Source organism: Notothenia rossii (assembly GCF_949606895.1).
Source record: "Notothenia rossii genome assembly, chromosome: 8".
NCBI classification, from domain to species: domain Eukaryota; kingdom Metazoa; phylum Chordata; class Actinopteri; order Perciformes; family Nototheniidae; genus Notothenia; species Notothenia rossii.
This window is the reverse complement of record NC_136906.1, coordinates 9,752,874-9,779,844: the sequence shown is the minus strand read 5'-3', so window position 1 is coordinate 9,779,844 and position 26,971 is coordinate 9,752,874. Positions and strand designations below refer to the sequence as shown.

The 26,971-nt window shown below is 39.9% G+C and overlaps 1 long non-coding RNA gene and 5 gene segments (V, D, J or C); 3 read left to right on the top strand and 3 right to left on the bottom strand.

Annotated features, from left to right (window-relative positions):
- The first annotated feature begins 6 nt into the window (after positions 1–6).
- LOC307017236 (Ig kappa chain V region 120-like) lies at positions 7–1,070 on the top strand. The segment is given in 2 exons: positions 7–451; positions 559–1,070.
- Positions 1,071–3,312: 2,242 nt separating this feature from the next.
- LOC307014004 lies at positions 3,313–8,039 on the bottom strand. The gene is made up of 2 exons (XR_013801125.1): positions 7,096–8,039; positions 3,313–3,793 (listed from the first exon to the last, which is right to left on the bottom strand). It is a non-coding gene; the product is annotated as an uncharacterized lncRNA (long non-coding RNA).
- Positions 8,040–11,621: 3,582 nt separating this feature from the next.
- On the bottom strand, positions 11,622–12,408 carry LOC307014361 (Ig kappa-b4 chain C region-like). The segment is given in 2 exons: positions 12,405–12,408; positions 11,622–11,953 (listed from the first exon to the last, which is right to left on the bottom strand).
- Positions 12,409–13,602: 1,194 nt separating this feature from the next.
- Positions 13,603–14,670, top strand: LOC307016787 (Ig kappa chain V region 3381-like). The segment is given in 2 exons: positions 13,603–14,006; positions 14,114–14,670.
- Positions 14,671–21,006: 6,336 nt separating this feature from the next.
- LOC307014360 (Ig kappa-b4 chain C region-like) lies at positions 21,007–21,488 on the bottom strand. The segment is given in 2 exons: positions 21,485–21,488; positions 21,007–21,338 (listed from the first exon to the last, which is right to left on the bottom strand).
- Positions 21,489–23,136: 1,648 nt separating this feature from the next.
- LOC307015289 (Ig kappa chain V region 3381-like) lies at positions 23,137–23,839 on the top strand. The segment is given in 2 exons: positions 23,137–23,394; positions 23,502–23,839.
- Positions 23,840–26,971: the final 3,132 nt, after the last annotated feature.

The following is a 26,971-nucleotide window of genomic DNA, read 5'->3' as shown; positions in this document are numbered from 1 at the left end:
ATAAATACATGTTTGTTCGTCCATCAGGATTAATAATAAACCTCCATTTAGTTTTTCCTAGGTGGTATTGATTATTTGGGGTTATTAATTTGAGCTTTTTAATGAAATGAACTGCAAGAAAATGTGTCCATTGAACTTAGAGCCTCAAACAAGTGAGCGCTGACCCATTCCTGATCAATGCTCTGACAGAGAGATGGATCCATTGATGAACAGCATCATCAGAGTAATCCAGGTCCCTGTTGGAGTCAGTCAGAGCATTTCCATAGAGAGACACTTTGCATCAGCAGCACCATGCTCCAGTGCTCTGGGACACTTTATAGTCCTGAGAGTTGAACACTGGATGACTGACAGCTGTCCTTCATGACAACAGAAGCCACAGAAATCCTCCTCATCAAAAACATGACTTTGATCTGCGTCCTCATCTGGACTCTCCTCTGCTGCTGCTTCACAGGTAAAGTCCAGAGAATCAAACTCCTCTCCTCTGTGAACATCCGTCCCTCTGAAATGAAGCGGACAAAACCATGACGCTGCTTTATGTCTTTGTCTCTGTATCCTCAGAGTCCAGAGGCCAGTACACGTTGACTCAGTCTGCAGCAGTGAGCTCTGCTCTGGGACGCTCCGTCTCCATCACATGTAAGACCAGTCAGGGGGTTCATAATGGGAACCATTTAGCCTGGTACCAACAGAGAGATGGAGGAGCTCCTAAACTGCTCGTTCACCTTGCTACCTCTCGAGCATCAGGGATTTCAGACCGTTTCACAGGCAGTGGATCAAACTCTGACTTCACTCTGACCATCAGTGGAGTCCAGGCTGATGATGCAGCAGTTTACTACTGTCAGAGTCTCCATTACCCCAACAGTCAGTGGGTGTTCACACAGTGAAAAAGCGTCGTACAAAAACCTCCCTCAGTCAAACAGGAACTGAACTGACTGCTGCAGCTGGAAGCTACACTTCACTGAGGACACACACACACACACACACACACACACACACACACACACACACACACACACACACACACACACACACACACACACACACACACACACACACACACACACACACACACACACAGACACATGAAATGTCCGTCATCTCATTAAGCATGTAACTTTCTTCTTTTTCAAGCAAAGAATTCTGAAATACTTCTCAAGAGAATGAACTCAAATCTAAACACAGGAACATTGTAAATCTAAATCTATAAAAGCCACTCTAAACTCATGGGTGCTCATCTTCCTTCAAATCAAACATCCCTGTTCGGATATAACTCTGTCCCCAACAGCAGCACAAACTAAAATAACTGGAGAAATGTTCAAGTCCAAAGGAATTGTCCAACTCAAACACAGTCTTTCAAAAGCGGCTGAATAATCCGGTAAACAGAGTATAGGTACCTGGGAGTGCATTTAGACAACGGACTGAAGTGGAGCATCAACACTGACGCTGTGTACAAGAAGGGGATGAGCCGACTCTATGTTCTGAGGAAGTTGAGATCCTTCCACGTGTGCAGCAAGATGCTGGAGATCTTCTACTAGTCTGTTGTGGCCAGTGCACTCTTCTTGAGGGGGGGGGGGGGCAGCATCACCAGCAGACTCAATAAACTGACCAGGAAATCTGGCTCTATCACTGGTGTGAAACTGGGCAGTGTGTAGCTGTGGTGGAGAGGAGGACACTAACAAACTGTTATCCATCATGGATAACCCCACCCACCCTCTCCACCTGCAGCTGGACAGACAGGAGCTCCTTCTCCAACAGACTGCTCTCTGCTGTCACACAGAGAGGGAGAGGAAAACATTCCTGCCTTCTGCAATAACACTTTTCAACACCTCACCTCTGGCTGGCAGAGAGCTCACTGCTGCATAGTTGAGCTCCACTTCCTGAGAACAATTTGCAATTTTCTGTATATTTGTAAATGATATGCTCTCATATGTTTATACAGTATAGTATACGCCTATATTCCTGCTACTGCAGTATTTTTGACCTTTGTAAAGAATATTTTAAATATCCAGAACTTGTTAAGTTGTTTATATTTGATATACTATTTTCCATTTTCATTTGATTTGTAATTGTTAAATGTTAACTCTATTCCACTTTTAAAGTATTTGTATTTGAATGTTGAACACAATGGTCCGGTAACAAAATAATTTCCCAAATTGGGATGAACAAAGTAAATATCTATCCATCTAAATCCATTGTCATTGACATAAATGCACCAATGTAATCCACAGTACCTGCAAAGCGATCACAAAGATCCAAATATGATTGAACTCACCAGCAGTCGAGGAGGGATAGAATGCTTCGGCTCTGGCTGGACTTTCTGCTCCGTCTTTATCTTCCTCAGACTCCACTGGTCTCAATGTTCTTCAGCCAGTTGAGGAAACGCCACATAAAGCGCTGAGTGCTTCCTCAACAACCCTGTCTTCTAAAAAGTACGTTCCCACAGAACTAAACTGCATTCTCAATTACGTTTAGCTAGAAACGTATTTTCTCCCACGTTACGTCCGTTATGAACGTATCTCAAATACGTTTATTTTCTACATATCTTTGCCATTTATTGTGTTGCTTATAATAATGATAATAGTCATTTATAAATATCATTTTAGAGCACACATTTTAAATCAGTAGGCGAGGCTGTCATTTTGTCAGATGTTACTCTCATGAGCGAGGCAGAAAATAATAGTTTTATCATGCCAAAAAGCTGCTGTGTCGTTTATTGCACCTCAAACATTAAAACAAATCCAGACTTACGTGTTTCTGCACTTCCTCTAAGAACAAAGGGCAGTACAAGAAGATCTCTGTGGCTTCAGGCTTGATCGCCGTTCAAATGACAGCGTTGGTTGTTTGAGCCAAACACTTCAGAGACATGGTTTGTAAATATCTGAGACCTATAATATATTGTTGAAAAGGAGTATAATAGGGGACCTTTAAGGTCATCTCAATTTAGATTCAAGTTATATAACTGTATGCAGATGATACCCTGCTTTTCATTTCTTAACCTGAATGTCTTTTTCTTATTGAGTCAGATGTCCAGAATGAATTCAGGGTATATTTAACAACGCATGAACATAACATAGAGAATACATTAAACATTAGTTATAAGAGCTTTGTGGTTTACCATTTAAATGTTCCTGCTAAGGTTATTGGAACTAATTAATAACATAGATAGAACCAAAATGAATGCAGAAGTACATCAACAGTCTAGCAATTATTAACAAGTAATCTGGAAAAAATGTATGATGGCTTTTGTGAATTAATGTGAAAAAGGTTCATTTTATATAACATATCTCACAGAAAGGGAATCAGAACACATGTCACTTTTATAATACACACATTCATCTTTATTGTTTTAAAATGTTGAAACCATCGACACAAGCAAAAACAGGTTGATGTTGAAACATGTCCTGAGAGCCAGAGAGCAGACTGAGAGCAGTGTGAGAGAGAAAGCAGAGTCCCAGTGGGTCCGCTCAGGACTGGGAACACTGGTCTCTCCTCAGTGTCTCTGAGAGCGGAGTCTGGGAGCCCTGGGTGGCCTCACAGGTCACAGAGACCACCTTCCTCCACTGGTCTGCAGGGAGCCTCAGGGTGCTGCTCCAGCTGTAGTGGGCGTCCTTCTCCAGCACCCCGGGGCTCCTGCTCACCTCCCAGCTGCTGCTGCTGCTGCTGCTGCCGTCGACCTTCCAGGCCAGACTCCAGTCTGAGGGGAAGCCCTTGTTGGCCAGGCACATGAGCGTGGCCTTCCCCTGCTGCAGCTCTTCTGTGGAGGGAGCCAGCACCGTCAGGGTGGGAGGGACATCACCTAGGAGACACCAATCAGATTAGAGGACAGGGAGCACACAGCTGTCAATCAACCAGCAGACACTGGGACACCTTTACTGTGAGAGTGTTTCTCCTTTAAGGAGTTTCTGTCAGATATTGGTTCTGCTCCATCAGTCTCTCACTCACACATTGTTTCACTTCCCTTTAAGAAGCCTCTCATGCAAATCAGCACAGAGACACTTCACACAGAATCACCTGAAATAGGTCAGACTACACTAGGAATAAAGTACAACATTAGGAAGCATTTAAAAAGTTGTGTTCAAAATCATCCAAAACCTGAACTCTGCAAACCATTATTAAATTATTTACTGGATAAATGAACAAATACGGGAAATGGAGCAATACATTGAGCTTAATGTGAATCTCAATCACTATCCAGTTTCACAAACTTTAAAATAATGTCTGAAAGAATTCAACACATTTTTTAATATCCATCGTTATCTTTACTCTGTTTAACTGTATATAAAAACTGTTTTCGTAATTTCTTTGAAAACAGAGGAGAGAACCGAGATAGAAACATTTAAAATAAGTTGAGTTAAAATTAGCAGTTTCATCATTTCACATTTGAAGCTGTTTAAATGACAGTATGTTGGGAATGTATAAAGACATTTCAAGAAAAGCTGCTCCAACTTAGGCTCAATGATGAAGAGAAATAAAGACATGAATACTAATACTATCGAAACATTACGATTAAAATAATAAAAATCTATCTCTCAAATATTCTAACACAGAATTTAAAACATCTCTTAACAACATCATATTTAGTTTTTGTGCAGAAACTTACTTCCAACATCCAGTCTGGTTCCTCCACCAAAAGTCCACCACAGTGATACAAAGTCATTGAGCCGCCGTACAAAAACCTCTCACTGTAGAGAGACACGGCTCTCTGACTTTGACTCACTGAACTAAACCTACCAGCCCTCAAGAAGCTACTTCACCATTAAAGGTGGAAATAACGATTTATTCTCTGTTCAATGTTTAACTCTCATAAAAAACATTTAAACTCCTTTTGCTGGAGGAAAGCTAGCCTCTGAGTGCAAAATATTTGAGAAGAATTTATCCAATGACATGGAGAGACAACTATTTCTCTTAGTTTGCTTAATAAAAAGTACAACAAAAGAGAAATTGCTCTTATAAATGAATACTTGACTTACTTCCAACATCCAGTCTGGTTCCTCCACCGAACGTGTACCACAGTGATACAAAGTCATTGAGCCGCCGTACAAAAACCTCTCACTGTAGAGAGACACGGCTCTCTGACTTTGACACAAACAAACTCACCAAACACATCCACAGTTTACCCACTTTATATAATCACTGCTTCAAATGTTTGAAACAGATTCACAAACTATGGAAAAGTATCTAATGTTTCTTTTGTGAACCTTTTAAACATTTAAAAGGAATATTAAGTTGTGTCTTGAGTTTCAAAATTAAGATGATTCTTTTGAAAAACGAATTGTTCACAAAATATTTTTTTTTTGCGATTTTATCAACTTTTTCATCAAAGTAATTGAACACTTAAATGAAACAATACATGTCTACTAAAAGCTCTGCATGTTAAACTTCCAAATGTGCATAATTCCCATAAATACATGTTTGTTTGTCCATCAGGATTAATAATAAACCTCCATTTAGTTTTTCCTGGGTGATATTGATTATTTGGGGTTATTAATTTGAGCTTTTTATTGAAATGAACTGCAAGAAAATGTGTCCATTGAACTTAGAGTCTCAAACAAGTGAGCGCTGACTCATTCCTGATCAATGCTCTGACAGAGAGATGGATCCATTGATGAACAGCATCATCAGAGTAATCCAGGTCCCTGTTGGAGTCAGTCAGAGCATTTCCATAGAGAGACACTTTGCATCAGCAGCACCATGCTCCAGTGCTCTGGGACACTTTATAGTCCTGAGAGTTGAACACTGGATGACTGACAGCTGTCCTTCATGACAACAGAAGCCACAGAAATCCTCCTCATCAAAAACATGACTTTGATCTGCGTCCTCATCTGGACTCTCCTCTGCTGCTGCTTCACAGGTAAAGTCCAGAGAATCAAACTCCTCTCCTCTGTGAACATCCGTCCCTCTGAAATGAAGCGGACAAAACCATGACGCTGCTTTATGTCTTTGTCTCTGTATCCTCAGAGTCCAGAGGCCAGTACACGTTGACTCAGTCTGCAGCAGTGAGCTCTGCTCTGGGACGCTCCGTCTCCATCACATGTAAGACCAGTCAGGCGGTTCATAGTGGGAGCTATTTAGCCTGGTACCAACAGAGAGATGGAGGAACTCCTAAACTGCTCGTTTACCGTGCTACCACTCGAGCATCAGGGATTTCAGCCCGTTTCACAGGCAGTGGATCAAACTCTGACTTCACTCTGACCATCAGTGGAGTCCAGGCTGATGATGCAGCAGTTTACTACTGTCAGAGTCTCCATGTCCCCAACAGTCAGTTGGTGTTCACACAGTGAAAAAGCGTCGTACAAAAACCTCCCTCAGTCAAACAGGAACTGAACTGACTGCTGCAGCTGGAAGCTACACTTCACTGAGGACACACACACACACACACACACACACACACACACACACACACACACACACACACACACACACACACACACACACATACACACACACACACACACACACACTTTCATCTCCATTAAGCGTGTAACTTTTTTCTTTTTCAAGCAAAGACTTCTGAAATGTTCCCAACAATATATTAAGAGAATGAACTCATACACACCATACTAAAATACTAAATCTATAAAAGCCACACTAAACTTATTGGTCCTCAGCTTCTTTTTGAACAATGTTCACTTCTGTCTCACTGGAGTGACTCCCAAAGATGAAAAGTCCCGACTTCAAAGCAAAGGTCACCTTCACTTTAAAGTCTGAGGTAAATCCAGCGAGCCCTGATCATGAGACGTTCCTGACCTCCTAGTGATACAGCGCTGTAGGAGATCAGAGATAAAGGAGGCTGTCTGACCATGTAGAGCTCTAAAAGGGACCACCAGTATCTTAAACTGGATTCTTTATTCAATGAAGAGCCAAGAATAAAAATCAAGACAGCTGTGACATGAGATCTTTTCAAAGAGCCGGTCAAAGTTAATTTAACAGTCCTTTTAACATTTTAGTGAGTGATGGATGTGAAAAGACGTGTCTACGCTGCCCCAGAACACCTCTTTGAAGATATTTATTTTTCCATTTGTTTCTTCTGTGGGAGGTTGACGTCACTAAGTCCAAATGGACCAATCCGCGGAGCTCCGCACACACTCACTCACTCACACTTATCTTTTCTCAGCCGTGATGCTCAGACCCCACAGAGCAACAAGGAAACGACACCAGTAATCCAGCTCACACTCTCCACTCCTCGAGCCCCAAAGAGCGGACCAGCGAGCCCTGCAACGTCCCGCCAACACGGCACCCAGACCCCACGCAGAATTCTCATCTGTTTGTCATTACTGGTGTCATTTTCTGGTTGCTAACAAACGCCATTGTAGCTGTTACTGTGGTTGACTAATCAGAACAGAGTGGGCGAGCTGACCAATCAGAGCACAGTGGGCTCATGGGAGGGGGGGGGGCAGCTAGCGGGGAACGTTCTCACAACTTTGGCTAACGTTACCTATTGGTTCTAACAAGGTTTTAAAGAAACATTTTAATCTGATGTTCAAATAACCTTTTTAGGATGTTTATTTGTTCAAATAATGTTCCTATAAGGTTTAAGGTTAACTAAGACATAACGTTTTAACTGCAACATTCAGAGGATGTTTTGAGGATGTTATTAAGGCCTGAGATGACAGAACGTTTTTTTTATAAAACGTTCCTTTAATGTGATATGTTAACAAAGGTGGAACGTTTTGCCTGCAACATTCTAAGGACGTGTTTTGGACGTTGTTGGGTATCACATTAAAGATGTTCTTTATAAAACGTTCCCTCAATGTTACATGATAACAAATGAAGAACATTTTCAAAGCAACATTCTGAAAATGTTTTCAGGATGTTATTCTTTTTTTATAAAACGTTCCTGTTATGGCAAATATTAACACGGTCATGGTCAACGTCAGATTTATTTCTAGAGCGCTTTAAAAAAAGAAACTTGTTGCATTTGTTTGAAAAGGATGTTTTAAACAATTTTTGATGTCAGCATATTTTCCTTTTGAAAAAAACAAGCACGTAATTCATGATAAGCTGTAAGCAGACATTGCATGTTTGCGGTGGCATGTGTGAGTTCCCAGCTAGAAATGTTTGTTAACATTCGTTGTTCTAGGAATGTTTTCAGCGGGACGTTTTATTTTGGTTCCCAGAATTTTCTTCTGAAAGGTAGGATAACGTTCTTTAAAAACATTCTTGAAATGGTTGGTGATAACCTTCTTAAGATGTTTTTGATAACATTATTAGAACATTATGCCCTACTGTTCTTAAAACGTTTTCAGCGGGGCGTTTTATTTTGGTTCCCAGAATGTTCTTCTGAAAGGTCGGATAACGTTCTCTAAAAACATTCTTAAAATGTTTGGTGATAACATTGTTCGAACATTACACCCCAAGTGTTTTTGTTGTTTATGCACATACGTATCTCTATTGTCATATGGATCGAATAACACTTAGAAAACCAAAGACAGACATATAGAAGAACGGAAACTTACGGTGCTTATTAAGCATTTTAAAACGTATGTGGTAAGTTGCCAAAATGCTTTGTTTTGAACGTTCATCAGTATTATAATCAAAAAGAGAAATATGAACGTTAGTTTTTACTGAAATTATTAAATAAAGTCAACATTTCACAGAGCTATGTGGGGTTTGTTCAACTTTTAAAATATGTTTGAATGGTGATATACACAGTGATAGATGTTAAGGACTAACGTTTATAATAAATACATCCCAGCTAGCGGGGAACGTTCTCACAACTTTGGCTAACGTTACCTATAGATTCTAATAAGGTTTTAAAGAAACGTTTTAATCTGATGTTCAAATAACCTTTTTAGGATGTTTATTTGTTCAAATAATGTTCCTATAAGGTTTAAGGTTAACTAAGACATAACGTTTTAACTGCAACATTCAGAGGATGTTTTGAGGATGTTATTAAGGCCTGAGATGACAGAACGTTTTTTTTATAAAATGTTCCATTCATGTGATATGTTAATAAAGGTGGAACGTTTTGCCTGCAACATTCTAAGGACGTGTTTTGGACGTTGCACATTAAAGATTTTCTATATAAAACGTTCCCTCAATGTTACATGATAACAAATAAAGAACATTCTCCAAGCAACATTCTGAAAAAGTTTTCAGGATGTTATTGAGGCCTGAGATGACAGAGTGTTTAAAAAAATGTTCCTTTAATGTGATAAGTCAACAAAGGTGGAACGTTTTGCCTCCAACATTCTAAGGATGTGTTTTGGACGTTGTTGGGGTAACACATTAAAGATGTTCTTTTATAGAACATTCCCTCAATGTTACATGATAACCAAAGAACAACATTTTGAAAGCAACATTTGGATAATGTTTTCAGGAGGTTATTATTATTTTATAAAATGTTCCTGTGATGCGAAATATTAACAGGGTCATGGTCAACGTCAGATTTATTTGTAGTGCGCTTTAAAAAACAAAGTTCTTGCATTTGTTTGAAAAGGAAGTTTAAAAGAAATCTGATGTCACTACATTTTCCTTTTTAGAAAAAAACAATCACGTAATTCATGATATTGCATGTTTGCGTAGGCATGTCTGAGTTGGTTCTAAAAAAAATTGAGAATGTTACCATTCATTGTTCTAGGAATGGTTTCATCGAGAAGTTTTATTTTGGTTCCTAGAATGTACTTCTGAAAGGTAGGATAACGTTCTCTAAAAACATTCTTAAAATGTTTGGTGATAACATTGTTCGAACATTATACCCCAAGTGTTTTTGTTGTTTATGCACATATCTCTATTGTCATATGGATCGAATAACACTTAGAAAACCAAAGACAGACATATAGAAGAACGGACCGACTGTCACTGCCCGTCCCTTCTTCTTCTTCTTCTTCTCTTTTTTAATGGCGGGTCGCAAACAGCTTTTGGTTGCATACCGCCACCTACTGTACACGAGTGTGTATCATCATGTCAGTCCTCTAATAAACCAGCATATCACAAAGAAAACCATAAAATAAAATAAAATAAAATAAATAAAACAAAACAAAAAAAAAACAAAAAAACCCTGCCCGTCCCTGAAACCCCTCTAAGTGTTTGTATGTGTTTCTTTCTACTGTGTGTCTCTCTCTCTGCCTGCTGGTCTGCTCTACACGGCTGGGAGCAATCTCTAATCAACCACACCTGCAACCTGCAACCTGCTCGTCAGCCACACTATGAAAACCTGCAGCCTGCACTCATTCCCTGCCGGATTGTTGCCGTGAACGGTTTGTTGCGTGCCGCTCTAGCTTTTTACCAGCATATTCTTTGACAACTTTGCCTGCTTTTGCCTCACACTGATTTTTGTGTCTCTCCCAGGAGGAATCCAAGGCCTTCCAAACTCTAAAGACCAGCAAGGCCTCTCTACCCACCCTGGAACAACTGTTTCCCACTGCCCCCTTTACCAACCTCCACTCCCAGCTCCCCTTTTCTAATAAACAAATGATACTTTCCCCAGCTGATTCTGTGTCATCCTTTTAAAAGTGTTAATAGTCAAATTCCAATAGTTAAGTAAACTATCATAATCATCCTAATGAACACAGTGGTCAGTCCACTTACCCAGGAATTTTGAGTTGAACAATTACAGGAATATTATGTCTTTATGTTCAAATAATTTAAAAATATTTGAGTAAATTGTTACCATAGAACATTTGCATAATTTATTTAACATAAACCATGTTATCCTTCTCTAAATTAATAACATTCTGGCAACATAACAATTCTAACTTGTAGCTGAAAATGTTTTAAGAACAGTAGGGCATAATGTTCTAACAATGTTATCAAAAACATTTTAAGAATGTTTTTAGAGAATGTTATCCTACCATTCAGAAGAACATTCTGGGAACCAAAATAAAAGCTTCTGCTGAAAACGTTTTAAAAATAGTAGGGCATAATGTTCTAACAATTTTTTCAAAAACATTTTAAGAAGGTTATCACCAAACATTTTAAGAATGTTTTTAGAGAGCGTTATCCTACCTTTCAGAAGAACATTATGGGAACCAAACAAAAAGGTTCCTGCTGAAAACGTTTTAAGAATAGGAGGGCATAATGTTCTAACAATGTTATCACCAAACATTTTAAGAATGTTTTTAGAGAACGTTATCCTACCTTTCAGAAGAACGTTCTGGGAACCAAACAAAGACTTCCCGCTGAAAACATTCCTAGAACAATTACTGTTCTCAGAATGTTTTTAGAACCAAAAATGTCTAGCTCGGGGCCGGAGCTCCAACAAGGCGTGTAGGAAAGAGAGTGAATACACATACTATACAGAGATGCTGTTTGAGAAATCCAAAGTGATTTTGGAACATTGAACCATTTAAATCTATTCTAGTGTACCTCAACAATGGAATTATGATCGGTAGAAATGGCCATGACATGGGACCTTTAAGATCATTAAAAAGTAATATGGGTTATATTTACTTGGTAATGTTGTGACTTTTGTGAATTAATGTGAATAAGGTTTCTTATCATATCTCATAGAAAGGGAATCAGAACACATGTCACTTTTATAATACACACATTAATCTTTATTGTTTTAAAATGTTGAAACCATCGACACAAGCAAAAACAGGTTGATGTTGAAACATGTCCTGAGAGCCAGAGAGCAGACTGAGAGCAGTGTGAGAGAGAAAGCAGAGTCCCAGTGGGTCGGCTCAGGACTGGGAACACTGGTCTCTCCTCAGTGTCTCTGAGAGCGGAGTCTGGGAGCCCTGGGTTGCCTCACAGGTCACAGAGCGCGCCTTCCTCCACTGGTCTGCAGAGAGCCTCAGGGTGCTGCTCCAGCTGTAGTGGGCGTCCTTCTCCAGCACCCCGGGGCTCCTGCTCACCTCCCAGCTGCTGCTGCTGCTGCTGCTGCCGTCCACCTTCCAGGCCAGACTCCAGTCTGAGGGGAAGCCCTTGTTGGCCAGGCACATGAGCGTGGCCTTCCCCTGCTGCAGCTCTTCTGTGGAGGGAGCCAGCACCGTCAGGGTGGGAGGGACATCACCTAGGAGACACCAATCAGATTAGAGGACGGGGAGCACACAGCTGTCAATCAACCAGCAGACACTGGGACACCTTTGCTGTGAGAGCGTTTCTCCTTTAAGGAGTTTCTGTCAGATGTTGGTTCTGCTCCATCAGTCTCTCACTCACACATTGTTTCACTTCCCTTTAAGAAGCCTCTCATGCAAATCAGCACAGACACACTTCACACAGAATCACCTGAAATATGTCAGACTACACTAGGAATAAAGTACAACATTAGGAAGCATTTAAAAAGTTGTGTTCAAAATCCTCCAAAACCTGAACTCTGCAAACCATTATTAAATTATTTACTGGATAAATGAACAAATACGGGAAATGGAAAAATCAATTGAGCTTAATGTGAATCTCAATCACTACCCAGTTTCACAAACTTTAAAATAATGTCTGAAAGAATTCAACACATTTTTTAATACCCATCCTTATCTTTACTCTGTTTAACTGTATATGAAAACTGTATTTGTAATTTCTTTGAAAACAGAGGAGAGAACCGAGATAGAAACATTTAAAATAAGTTGAGGTAAAATTAGCAGTTTCATCAATTCACATTTGAAGCTGTTTAAATGACAGTATGTTGGGAATGTATAAAGACATTTCAAGAAAAGCTGCTCCGACTTAGGCTCAATGATGAAGAGAAACAAAGACATGAATACTAATACTATCTAAAGATTAGGATTAAAATAATAAAAATCTATCTCTCAAACATTCTAACACAGAATTTAAAACATCTCTTAACAACATCATATTTAGTTTTTGTGCAGAAACTTACTTCCAACATCCAGTCTGGTTCCTCCACCAAAAGTCAACCACAGTGATACAAAGTCATTGAGCCGCCGTACAAAAACCTCTCACTGTAGAGAGACACGGCTCTCTGACTTTGACTCACTGAACTAAACCTACCAGCCCTCAAGAAGCTACTTCACCATTAAAGGTGGAAATAATGATTTATTCTCTGTTCAATGTTTAACTCTCATAAAAACATTTAAACTCCTTTTGCTGGAGGAAAGCTAGCCTCTTAGTGCAAAATATTTGAGAAGAATTTATACAATGACATGGAGAGGCAACTATTTCTCTTAGTTTGCTTAATAAAAAGGACAACAAAAGAAAAATTACTCTTATAAATGAATACTTGACTTACTTCCAACATCCAGTCTGGTTCCTCCACCGAACGTGTACCACAGTGATACAAAGTCATTGAGCCGCCGTACAAAAACCTCTCACTGTAGAGAGACACGGCTCTCTGACTTTGACACAAACAAACTCACCAAACACATCCACAGTTTACCCACTTTATATAATCACTGCTTCAAATGTTTGAAACAGATTCACAAACTATGGAAAAGTATCTAATGTTTCTTTTGTGAACCTTTTAAACATTTAAAAGGAATATTAAGTTGTGTCTTAAGTTTCAACATTAAGATGATTCTTTCGAAAAACGAATTGTTCACAAAATATGTTTTTTTACGATTTGATCAACTTTTTCATCAAAGTAATTGAACACTTAAATGAAACAATACATGTCTAATAAAAGCTCTGCATGTTAAACTTCCAAATGTGCATAATTCCCATAAATACATGTTTGTTTGTCCATCAGGATTAATAATAAACCTCCATTTAGTTTTTCCTAGGTGGTATTGATTATTTGGGGTTATTAATTTGAGCTTTTTAATGAAATGAACTGCAAGAAAATGTGTCCATTGAACTTAGAGCCTCAAACAAGTGAGCGCTGACCCATTCCTGATCCATCCTCTGACAGAGAGATGGATCCATTGATGAACAGCATCATCAGAGTAATCCAGGTCCCTGTTGGAGTCAGTCAGAGCATTTCCATAGAGAGACACTTTGCATCAGCAGCACCATGCTCCAGTGCTCTGGGACACTTTATAGTCCTGAGAGTTGAACACTGGATGACTGACAGCTGTCCTTCATGACAACAGAAGCCACAGAAATCCTCCTCATCAAAAACATGACTTTGATCTGCGTCCTCATCTGGACTCTCCTCTGCTGCTGCTTCACAGGTAAAGTCCAGAGAATCAAACTCCTCTCCTCTGTGAACATCCGTCCCTCTGAAATGAAGCGGACAAAACCATGACGCTGCTTTATGTCTTTGTCTCTGTATCCTCAGAGTCCAGAGGCCAGTACACGTTGACTCAGTCTGCAGCAGTGAGCTCTGCTCTGGGACGCTCCGTCTCCATCACATGTAAGACCAGTCAGGCGGTTCATGGTGGGAACTATTTAGCCTGGTACCAACAGAGAGATGGAGGAACTCCTAAACTGCTCGTTTACCGTGCTACCACCCGAGCATCAGGGATTTCAAACCGTTTCACAGGCAGTGGATCAAACTCTGACTTCACTCTGACCATCAGTGGAGTCCAGGCCGATGATGCAGCAGTTTACTACTGTCAGAGTCTCCATGTCCCCAGTCAGTATGTGTTCACACAGTGAAAAAGCGTCGTACAAAAACCTCCCTCAGTCAAACAGGAACTGAACTGACTGCTGCAGCTGGAAGCTACACTTCACTGAGGACACACACACACACACACACACACACACACACACACACACACACACACACACACACACACACACACACACACACACACACACACACACACACACACACACACACACACACACACACACACACACACACACACACACACACACACTTTCATCTCCATTAAGCGTGTCACTTTTTTATTTTTCAAGCAAAGACTTCTGAAATGTTCCTAATAATATATTAAGAGAATGAACTCATACACACCATCCTAAAATACTAAATCTATAAAAGCCACACTAAACTCATTGGTCCTTAGCTTCTTTTTGAACAGCGTTCACTTCTGTCTCACTGGAGTGACTCCCAAAGATGAAAAGTACCGACTTCAAACCAAAGGTCACCTTCACTTTAAAGTCTGAGGTAAATCCAGCGAGCCCTGATCATGAGACGTTCCTGACCTCCTAGTGATACAGCGCTGTAGAAGATCAGAGATAAAGGAGGCTGTCTGACCATGTAGAGCTCTAAAAGGGACCACCAGTATCTTAAACTGGATTCTTTATTCAATGTGGAGCCAAGAATAAAAATCAAGACAGCTGTTACATGAGATCTTTTCAAAGAGCCCGTCAAAGTTCATTCAACAGTCCTTTGAACATTTCAGTGAGTGATGGATGTGAAAGTTAAGAAGAAATTGAATTACAGCGTTTAAATGGACAAACTAATCTGTAAATGATCATCTCCAGCTTAGCTTGAAGCACATCTTGATACAACTTAACAAATAATGTAAACGGTAAACAACAGATGGGAATCCAACACTTCATGCTGCTCAACAAGTGTCAGCTATATTTCAGATAGTAGATTTGAACAGATGATAAAACAAGGAGCATCTGAAAACTGAAATACAGCTTTTCTCGATTGCTAACACACATTTTATTTTTAATTGCTCAGTTTCTCAGAACACTAAACACAATTCACAAAACCACACACCCAAAGTGCAAAACACCTAATTTCTCCTGCTAAGTGAAGAACAGCACTGAAAACTACATAAACACTTACCAAATGCAAACTTTGCACCAAATATAACACACTTCATTCTTAATACTACATGGTTTGACCACCCAACTACACACTGCTGAGCATCATCTAAAGCACTTTCATCTTTATGGGCTCTGATCTGTTCATAGAGGTTTCTGCAGAGAAAGATTGCTTGAGTTTACAGAAATACAGTAAATGAAGAAATACAAATGAGTTGTTGAAAACACATTTTGTTCAAAAATAACATTGTGCAACATGCATCTCAGCACATAGTTACTATGCTTCGGATCTCTCTAAGTGTGATGGCATTGTTTGCCAAAACCCGGTTTGTAACTGCTGCTTCCTGTGCCTCATTGGAAATCCTTGGCCTTCCACCTGCACCTCTTTGTTGCTCAGTCCTTCAGATAAACAACAAAGATATAGTGGTTGGTCAGTGTCTGTGTTGCATACAAGTGAGTTTACCACAGTCAATTGTGCAGGATGTTTATACAGTTATAGTATGCAACATGCCAACAATTCAATTACAGTAATGAAGTCAATACGTTTCACAGAACAGATATAAGCACTGATATATCATGAGTTATGCAGAGCTACAAACTGGTAACTACGGTAACCTGTTTTCAAGTCTAAGTGTCCGGATTACAGAGGCAACAGTAAATCGGCTTAGATTAGGCTGAACCCTCTGTCCAGCCTCTCTCATCGTCAAACCATGGTTGATAACATTTCATTTCATTATGATTATTCTTCTTTGTCCACGTCCTCTCCCTCCAGCTCTACCTCTCATTCTTCCTCCTCTCATTCTCTCCCACCTCTTCCTCCTCCTCTCAGCCCAGCTCTTCCGCTTCCTCTTGCTTCATTATTGCTTCATTATTGTAAGAAAGTACTCACCTGTGGTCTTTTTATAGTGCTAACATCCTGACTGATGAGCCAACAATTATGCTAACACGTGTTTGGTCAGGTGGAACGTGTTTCTTGATCATTGGTCCATGTGTGAGGCATTTTGAATATCAGTGTTTTAAACCAGCTAACACGTGACTTTATGTCAGATTCCTGTGTCTTACGTGGAGAAACGTGTGCAGTGGTTTGCAAAAAGTACCATGTTGATTTGAAAATTGTGTGAAAAGCTGAAAACGTGTTTAGTGTTTTGGAGATTTGAGCCGATGTTTTGCTCTTTGAGTGTCAGTTAAAATAATTGTGCTTTACGTATAATTTTAGTGTGTTAGCAATAGAGAAAAACTGTGATACAACTTTATGGAGATGAAAGAAAAGCCTCAGCATTTCAGCTATCTTCTCTGAGTATATTCATCATCAAATCAGATTCCCCACTAATGACATTAAGTTTCACATCATATAAAACTGCCTTGTTTCATCTTTAAGACCATAATGTGATCACCAGTCATTAAATATAGTATTTGCCGTATATATGCCGACTTCAGACTTTACATTTCTGTCTAAATTAATCATTTAAATTAAAGTAGCTACTGAATAAGAAAACTTGCAAAACTGAATTTGTATTGTGGTGTGAAGCCTTTTAACAATCTGTATCAATAGATTTGTTTCTTTCACGTGTGTCAAACAACATATATTTCTACACTTTAAAATCTTCTCACCAACAGGCTCAACTTGTAGTACTTGCTTTGTGTGAACCAGATGAACTTGTGTTCGACATAGTAATCTCTGAGAGCCCATTATGTAGTGAAACATGAAACAGTGAATGCTGTCAGCACTGAGGGGGAACACCATGCTGTTTGAGGACAGCTACACTTCACTGACTGTGTGTTTGCATATGTGTCCTGCCTCTCTGCTCCTAGACGTTAAGAAGCCAGAGGTGATCAGCGGCTGTTCAGAGCCACTGACACGCCGGCAGCACAATGATGATGTCACTGACTCTACTGCTGGCCACCCTGGGGCTCCTTGTTCAGGGTGAGACTCTCTTCTGAAAACTTTGCTTCAGGATGCAACCAGGTTCCCCAACATGATGATCTGCTATGATGGAGAAGCACTGAGACAAGCAGCATGTACCTTCTTCCATCTGTTCTCCATGTTAAAGAGAGGATGCTCTTCTGTTTGGATGTTGATCATCTTTCTCCAAGCTGGATTGGTCTCAATAACCCTTCTGCTGTTTTCATGTTTTCCAGATTCATCAGGAGAAATCCTCCTGACTCAGTCTCCTGGATCTCGGTCTGTTGTTCCAGGACAGACTCTTTCTATCAAATGTACAGCCAGTACAAGTGTTGGTACATACCTTAGCTGGTATCTTCAGAAACCAGGACAAGCTCCTAAACTCTTGGTGCGTTCTGCTACATCTCTTCAGTCTGGAGTTTCAAATCGTTTCAGTGGAAGTGGATCTGGGACTGTCTTCACTCTGACCGTCACTGGAGTTCAGACTGAAGATGCAGGAGATTATTATTGTCAGCAGGGTAACAGCTGGCCGCTCACACAGTGATACAACGTCGTACAAAAACCTCCTCAACAAAAGAGGAAGTGATTTGAATGAACAACTGCACAGAAAAAAATAATAACTATAGCATTCATTACCAACATTATTTAAATGTAATACCACAACAACACGTTCAACATTAAAACAACTTGTTTATTTCTGTTTAAGATAGATTTACAATTAGTTTGTGATTTTTGACGGCTTTAATAACCACTCTATAGCTTTGGCCCTCATAACTGTGAACCCCAAGTGACATTATAGCACTAATTTATTTTTTTTAGGAATATTGAGTGAATGCTAAATTCCTACTCAGGATCAACGACTCAGGGTCCACGACTCAGGGTCCACGACTCAGGATCCACGACTCAGGGTCCACGACTCAGGATCCACGACTCAGGGTCCACGACTCAGGATCCACGACTCAGGACCATAGCAACAGCCACGATTTGGTCTTTGTTTTAGTCAAATATCAGTTTTAATTCAATCAGCGAAAGTTCATTAAATGTATTGATTCTGCAAACAGAACAAATAGCAAGAGGACAGAGACTGGTGTATCAACATTTTAGGTTGAGTTGTAATGTGTCCATTAAATAAGATTTAAAGGTCACCTATTATGAAAAATCCACTTTCCCATATCTTCTATACCTGAACATGTGTCCCCTCTGTGTAAAGACCAGTGTTGGGTGTAACGCGTTACAAAAGTAACGGAGTTAAAGTAATATATTACTTTTTGCTGTAACGAAGTAATGTAACGCATTACTAATGAAATGTGGGTAATATATTACCCGTTACAATGCTCAGTAACGCAGTTACAACACATTTTAACCCGAAATTAAATGGTGTTTTGTTTTTTAAGAATGTACTAACATAGCGAGACATTCCGACACCGGACAAATTGTGCGGGTAGATTAGTAAACCTGGTGTTTACCCTTCAGGCTTCGCGTCGAGATCTTCGGGGAAGTTGAACGTTATGCAACCATTCAAAAAAGAGGACGTAGCGAAAAATACAAACAACAAATTGTGTCAGGTGCGCTTGACCTGTTCCGCTGCACGTGCATCATTTCCAAAGTGCTTCCACAGCAGTGACACACATCTGATCTGTGGATAATCATTAATACGAACATGGTTAAAGCAACCATCACTAAACGCCAGCAACACTGCATCTACTGCAGACAGTAGCAACAGGTCAGATGCGGACATCACGTTACCCTCCGTTGTGGACACTAGCTTACTCCCGCCTGACTCGCCAGCCCCGGAGCAGCAGTCTTCGTCGCCCGAAACTACGCCGCCCCTCTGCGGCCCGCAGGTAACAGGTATATCTAAACAACTACCCGCCTGTACAGTGGGGTAAGGCGGTCATTTTGCAGCTTGTGGTATAAAAATAGACAATGGATAGAATATTCATGTGAAAATAGTACCATATTCTGACATGCCTGTATAAATGTTGGGTCACAAATAATGCATACAATAGCACAGATGCCTTCACCACGAATGGCTACAAAAAGATCTCATATCCCAAGCTTATCAACGAGCTAATGTTGCAGCTGAAATGTTCTCCAGGTCACAAAGTCAACCTCACATGATGATGTGATACCAGTTTTCAAGCACAGTAAATAGTATCTTCCCAGAGTATATGATGGGACCAAGGTGATGATGTAGTAGGCTACATGGTTTTAATAATACTTTTGCCTTTCAATGTTTGCCATTTCAAACCATGAGCATGGTTTAAATAATATTTGCCTTGATTTACAATATGTTAACCTTCATTATAGTCCTTGACAGCGGTCTGTACTGCTGTATTAACAACGTGTCACATGTTAAGAATTTACAATCAGAATCGAGTATTCAACTAAGCCCTGTAATACAAGTTGTTAGTAGCCTTAAGGGCCTACACAGTTGTTATGCTATACCACATTGCCCTTCACTGGATGCATAATGAGCTGCACTAAACTACATTTTAGCATTTAAAATACCTAGCTATTCTTTTGTGGTTATTTTGGTGAAAGTAACTAAAAAGTAACTAAAGTAGTGTAACTCATTACATTTCAGAGACAGTAATATTGTAATGTAACTTATTACTTTCAAAAGAGAGTAATAAGTCATATGTAATATATTACATTTTGGAAGTAACTTGCCCAACACTGGTAAAGACATTATGAAAGTTTCAGGAAAAAAGATTCCCTTTCTTTTTATCCTGATCCATCTATATAAAAACCTGTCTGAAAATGGGCTGATTAGATTTTGGCCACTTTGTGATGTCAAGTTTTGTTGGGCTGTGCAACCATTAGCCAATAACCAAGGTAACACCCGCCCACCTTATCACCTGAATCTCCTCCGAGAGCACCACTGTGTTTTCTTTTAACCAAACACAGGGCTGAAGCAGAGGGGTTTACTGCATTATACCATGCATGATCTGTTTGGTTGTTGGAGCCAAACACTTCAGAGACATGGTTTGTAAATATCTGAGACCTATAATATATTGTTGAAAAGGAGTATAATAGGGGACCTTTAAGGGTCATCACAATTTAGATTCAAGTTATATAACTGTATGCAGATGATATCCTGCTTTTCATTTCTTAACCTGAATGTCTTTTTCTTATTGAGTCAGATGTCCAGAATGAATTCAGGGTATATTTAACAACGCATGAACATAACATAGAGAATACATTAAACATTAGTTATAAGAGCTTTGTGGTTTACCATTTAAATGTTCCTGCTAAGGTTATTGGAACTAATTAATAACATAGATAGAACCAAAATGAATGCAGAAGTACATCAACAGTCTAGCATTTATTAACAAGTAGTCTGGAAAAAATGTATGATGGCTTTTGTGAATTAATGTGAAAAAGGTCCCTTTTATATAATATATCTCACAGAAAGGGAATCAGAACACATGTCACTTTTATAATACACACATTAATCTTTATTGTTTTAAAATGTTGAAACCATCGACACAAGCAAAAACAGGTTGATGTTGAAACATGTCCTGAGAGCCAGAGAGCAGACCGAGAGCAGTGTGAGAGAGAAAGTAGAGTCCCAGTGAGTCCGCTCAGGACTGGGAACACTGGTCTCTCCTCAGTGTCTCTGAGAGCGGAGTCTGGGAGCCCTGGGTGGCCTCACAGGTCACAGAGACCACCTTCCTCCACTGGTCTGCAGAGAGCCTCAGGGTGCTGCTCCAGCTGTAGTGGGCGTCCTTCTCCAGCACCCCGGGGCTCCTGCTCTCCTCCCAGCTGCTGCTGCTGCTGCTGCTGCCGTCCACCTTCCAGGCCAGACTCCAGTCTGAGGGGAAGCCCTTGTTGGCCAGGCACATGAGCGTGGCCTTCCCCTGCTGCAACTCTTCTGTGGAGGGAGCCAGCACCGTCAGGGTGGGAGGGACATCACCTAGGAAACACCAATCAGATTAGAGGACGGGGAGCACACAGCTGTCAATCAACCAGCAGACACTGGGACACCTTTACTGTGAGAGCGTTTCTCCTTTAGTGAGTTTCTGTCAGATGTTGGTTCTGCTCCATCAGTCTCTCACTCACACATTGTTTCACTTCCCTTTAAGAAGCCTCTCATGCAAATCAGCACAGAGACACTTCACACAGAATCACCTGAAATATGTCAGACTACACTAGGAATAAAGTACAACATTAGGAAGCATTTAAAAAGTTGTGTTCAAAATCATCCAAAACCTGAACTCTGCAAACCATTATTAAATTATTTACTGGATAAATGAACAAATACGGGAAATGGAGCAATACATTGAGCTTAATGTGAATCTCAATCACTACCCAGTTTTACAACCTTTAAAATAATGTCTGAAAGAATTCAACACATTTTTTAATATCCATCCTTATCTTTACTCTGTTTAACTGTATATAAAAACTGTTTTCGTAATTTCCTTTGAAAACAGAGGAGAGAACCGAGATAGAAACATTTAAAATAAGTGGAGGTAAAATTAGCAGTTTTATCATTTCACATTTGAAGCTGTTTAAATGACAGTATGTTGGGAATGTATAAAGACATTTCAAGAAAAGCTGCTCCGACTTAGGCTCAATGATGAAGAGAAATAAAGACATGAATACTAATACTATCTAAACATTACGATTAAAATAATACAAATCTATCTCTCAAACATTCTAACACAGAATTTAAAACATCTCTTAACAACATCATATTTAGTTTTTGTGCAGAAACTTACTTCCAACATCCAGTCTGGTTCCTCCACCAAAAGTCAACCACAGTGATACAAAGTCATTGAGCCGCCGTACAAAAACCTCTCACTGTAGAGAGACACGGTTCTCTGACTTTGACTCACTGAACTAAACCTACCAGCCCTCAAGAAGCTACTTCACCATTAAAGGTGGAGATAATGATTTATTCTCTGTTCAATGTTTAACTCTCATGAAAAACATTTAAACTCCTTTTGCTGGAGGAAAGCTAGCCTCTGAGTGCAAAATATTTGAGAAGAATTTATCCAATGACATGGAGAGGCAACTATTTCTCTTAGTTTGCTTAATAAAAAGTACAACAAAAGAGAAATTGCTCTTATAAATGAATACTTGACTTACTTCCAACATCCAGTCTGGTTCCTCCACCGAACGTGTACCACAGTGATACAAAGTCATTGAGCCGCCGTACAAAAACCTCTCACTGTAGAGAGACACGGCTCTCTGACTTTGACACAAACAAACTCACCAAACACATCCACAGTTTACCCACTTTATATAATCACTGCTTCAAATGTTTGAAACAGATTCACAAACTATGGAAAAGTATCTAATGTTTCTTTTGTGAACCTTTTAAACCTTTAAAAGGAATATTAAGTTGTTTCTTAAGTTTCAACATTAAGATGATTCTTTCAAAAAACGAATTGTTCACAAAATATGTTTTTTTTACGATTTTATCAACTTTTTCATCAAAGTAATTGAACACTTAAATGAAACAATACATGTCTAATAAAATCTCTGCATGTTAAACTTCCAAATGTGCATAATTCCCATAAATACATGTTTGTTCGTCCATCAGGATTAATAATAAACCTCCATTTAGTTTTTCCTAGGTGGTATTGATTATTTGGTGTTATTAATTTGAGCTTTTTAATGAAATGAACTGCAAGAAAATGTATCCATTGAACTTAGAGCCTCAAACAAGTGAGCGCTGACCCATTCCTGATCAATGCTCTGACAGAGAGATGGATCCATTGATGAACAGCATCATCAGAGTAATCCAGGTCCCTGTTGGAGTCAGTCAGAGCATTTCCATAGAGAGACACTTTGCATCAGCAGCACCATGCTCCAGTGCTCTGGGACACTTTATAGTCCTGAGAGTTGAACACTGGATGACTGACAGCTGTCCTTCATGACAACAGAAGCCACAGAAATTCTCCTCATCAAAAACATGACTTTGATCTGCGTCCTCATCTGGACTCTCCTCTGCTGCTGCTTCACAGGTAAAGTCCAGAGAATCAAACTCCTCTCCTCTGTGAACATCCGTCCCTCTGAAATGAAGCGGACAAAACCATGACGCTGCTTTATGTCTTTGTCTCTGTATCCTCAGAGTCCAGAGGCCAGTACACGTTGACTCAGTCTGCAGCAGTGAGCTCTGCTCTGGGACGCTCCGTCTCCATCACATGTAAGACCAGTCAGGCGGTTCATAATGGGGACTATTTAGCCTGGTACCAACAGAGAGATGGAGGAACTCCTAAACTGCTCGTTTACCGTGCTACCACTCGAGCATCAGGGATTTCAGCCCGTTTCACAGGCAGTGGATCAAACTCTGACTTCACTCTGACCATCAGTGGAGTCCAGGCTGATGATGCAGCAGTTTACTACTGTCAGAGTCTCCATTACCCCAACAGTCAGTATGTGTTCACACAGTGAAAAACCGTCGTACAAAAACCTCCCTCAGTCAAACAGGAACTGAACTGACTGCTGCAGCTGGAAGCTACACTTCACTGAGGACACACACACACACACACACACACACACACACACACACACACACACACACACACACACACACACACACACACACACACACACACACACACACACACACACACACACACACACACTTTCATCTCCATTAAGCGTGTAACTTTTTTCTTTTTCAAGCAAAGACTTCTGAAATGTTCCTAACAATATATTAAGAGAATGAACTCATACACACCATCCTAAAATACTAAATCTATAAAAGCCACACTAAACTTATTGGTCCTCAGCTTCTTTTTGAACAGCGTTCACTTCTGTCTCACTGGAGTGACTCCCAAAGATGAAAAGTCCCGACTTCAAACCAAAGGTCACCTTCACTTTAAAGTCTGAGGTAAATCCAGCGAGCCCTGATCATGAGACGTTCCTGACCTCCTAGTGATACAGCGCTGTAGGAGATCAGAGATAAAGGAGGCTGTCTGACCATGTAGAGCTCTAAAAGGGACCACCAGTATCTTAAACTGGATTCTTTATTCAATGAAGAGCCAAGAATAAAAATCAAGACAGCTGTTACATGAGATATTTTCAAAGAGCCCGTCAAAGTTCATTCAACAGTCCTTTGAACATTTCAGTGAGTGATGGATGTGAAAGTTAAGAAGAAATAGAATTACACCGTTTAAATGGACAAACAAATCTGTAAATGATCATCTCCAGCTTAGCTTGAAGCACATCGTGATACAACTTAACAAATAATGTAAACGGTAAACAACTGATGTGAATCCAACACTTCATGTTGCTCAACAGTCAATGTCTGATCGAAAGTGTCAGCTATATTTCAGACAGTAGATTTGAACAGATGATAAAACAAGGAGCATCTGAAAACTGAAATAATACAACTTTATGGAGATGAAAGAAAAGCCTCAGCATTTCAGCTATCTTCTCTGAGTATATTCATCATCAAATCATATTCCCCACTAATGACACTAAGTTTCACATCATATAAAACTGCCTTGTTTCATCTTTAAGACCATAATGTGATCAGTCATTAAATATAGTATTTGCCGTATATATGCCGACTTCAGACTTTACATTTCTGTCTAAATGAATCATGTAAATTAAAGTAGCTACTGTATAAGAAAACTTGCAAAACTGAATTTGTATTGTGGTGTGAAACCTTTTAACAATCTGTATCAATAGATTTGTTTCTTTCACGTGTGTCAAACAACATATATTTCTACACTTTAAAATCTTCTCACCAACAGGCTCAACTTGTAGTACTTGCTTTGTGTAAACCAGATGAACTTGTGTTCGACATAGTAATCTCTGAGAGCCCATTATGGAGTGAAACATGAAACAGTGAATGCTGTCAGCACTGAGGGGGAACACCATGCTGTTTGAGGACAGCTACACTTCACTGACTGTGTGTTTGCATATGTGTCCTGCCTCTCTGCTCCTAGACGTTAAGAGGCCAGAGGTGATCAGCGGCTGTTCAGAGCCACTGACACGCCGGCAGCACAATGATGATGTCACTGACTCTACTGCTGGCCACCCTGGGGCTCCTTGTTCAGGGTGAGACTCTCTTCTGAAAACTTTGCTTCAGGATGCAACCAGGTTCCCCAACATGAGGATCTGCTATGATGGAGAAGCACTGAGACAAGCAGCATGTACCTTCTTCCATCTGTTCTCCATGTTAAAGAGAGGATGCTCTTCTGTTTGGATGTTGATCATCTTTCTCCAAGCTGGATTTGTCTCAATAACCCTTCTGCTGTTTTCATGTTTTCCAGATTCATCAGGAGAAACCCTCCTGACTCAGTCTCCTGGATCTCGGTCTGTTGTTCCAGGACAGACTCTTTCTATCAAATGTACAGCCAGTACAAGTGTTAGTACATACCTTAGCTGGTACCTTCAGAAACCTGGAGAAGCTCCTAAACTCTTGGTGCATTCTGCTACATCTCTTCAGTCTGGAGTTTCAAATCGTTTCAGTGGAAGTGGATCTGGGACTGTCTTCACTCTGACCGTCACTGGAGTTCAGACTGAAGATGCAGGAGATTATTATTGTCAGCAGTGTAGCAGCTTCCCGTTCACACAGTGATACAACGTCGTACAAAAACCTCCTCAAAAAAAGAGGAAGTGATTTGAATGAACAACTGCACAGAAAAAAATAATAACTATAGCATTCATTACCAACATTATTTAAATGTAATACCACAACAACACGTTCAACATTAAAACAACTTGTTTATTTCTGTTAAAGATAGTTTTACAATTAGTTTGTGATTTTTGACAGCTTTAATAACCACTCTATAGCTTTGGCCCTCATAACTGTGAACCCCAAGTTACATGATAGCACATATTTAATTTTGTATACATATTGAGTGAATGCTAAATTCCTACTTTTTATGTTTGCTTTCTAACGTAATTTGTCAAGGAGCAGGAAAAGAAAAATATTTGAGCTCTTAACAAAACTTATTTTCTATCATGCTGTAAGAAATTGTGTACAATTACATAAGTGTATCATTGATACAGTTGTATTGCACTCACAATATATCGATGATGCTCTGCAATTTCTTCTAAAACAATTATAAAACCGCAGTGATCTGTATATGTGTATATATCAAGGAAAAAGCTGAAGATTCAATCCATCAATTCATACAGCCCAATATCAGACATTTTACATTTGTCTCAGTGTACTTTACAGTTTGTAAAGAATATAAATAGGACACCCTTGGACCTCGGACCCTCACATTGGACAAGAAAAACATCCAAAGAAAATAAATGAAAAAAATCCAGGAGGAAGCAACAGAGGAGGGATCCCTCTCCCAGGACGGACAGACGTGCAATAGATGTCGTTTGTAAATTAAAAAGAAAATACATTTACAACATAGGTAGTCCAAATGCTTGAAAATGCATGTGTCTATAAATAAGAAGACATTGAATCCAAGTGGATGGCAACAATCCTGTGGGAGCCATCAAAGAAGTATTAAGGAGAGCATCAGGCAGGACCACAGCGACAGCTACAGCCAAGACTCAGGATCCAGGACTCAGGATCCAAGACTCAGGATCCAAGACTCAGGATCTTTGACTCAGGATCCACGACTC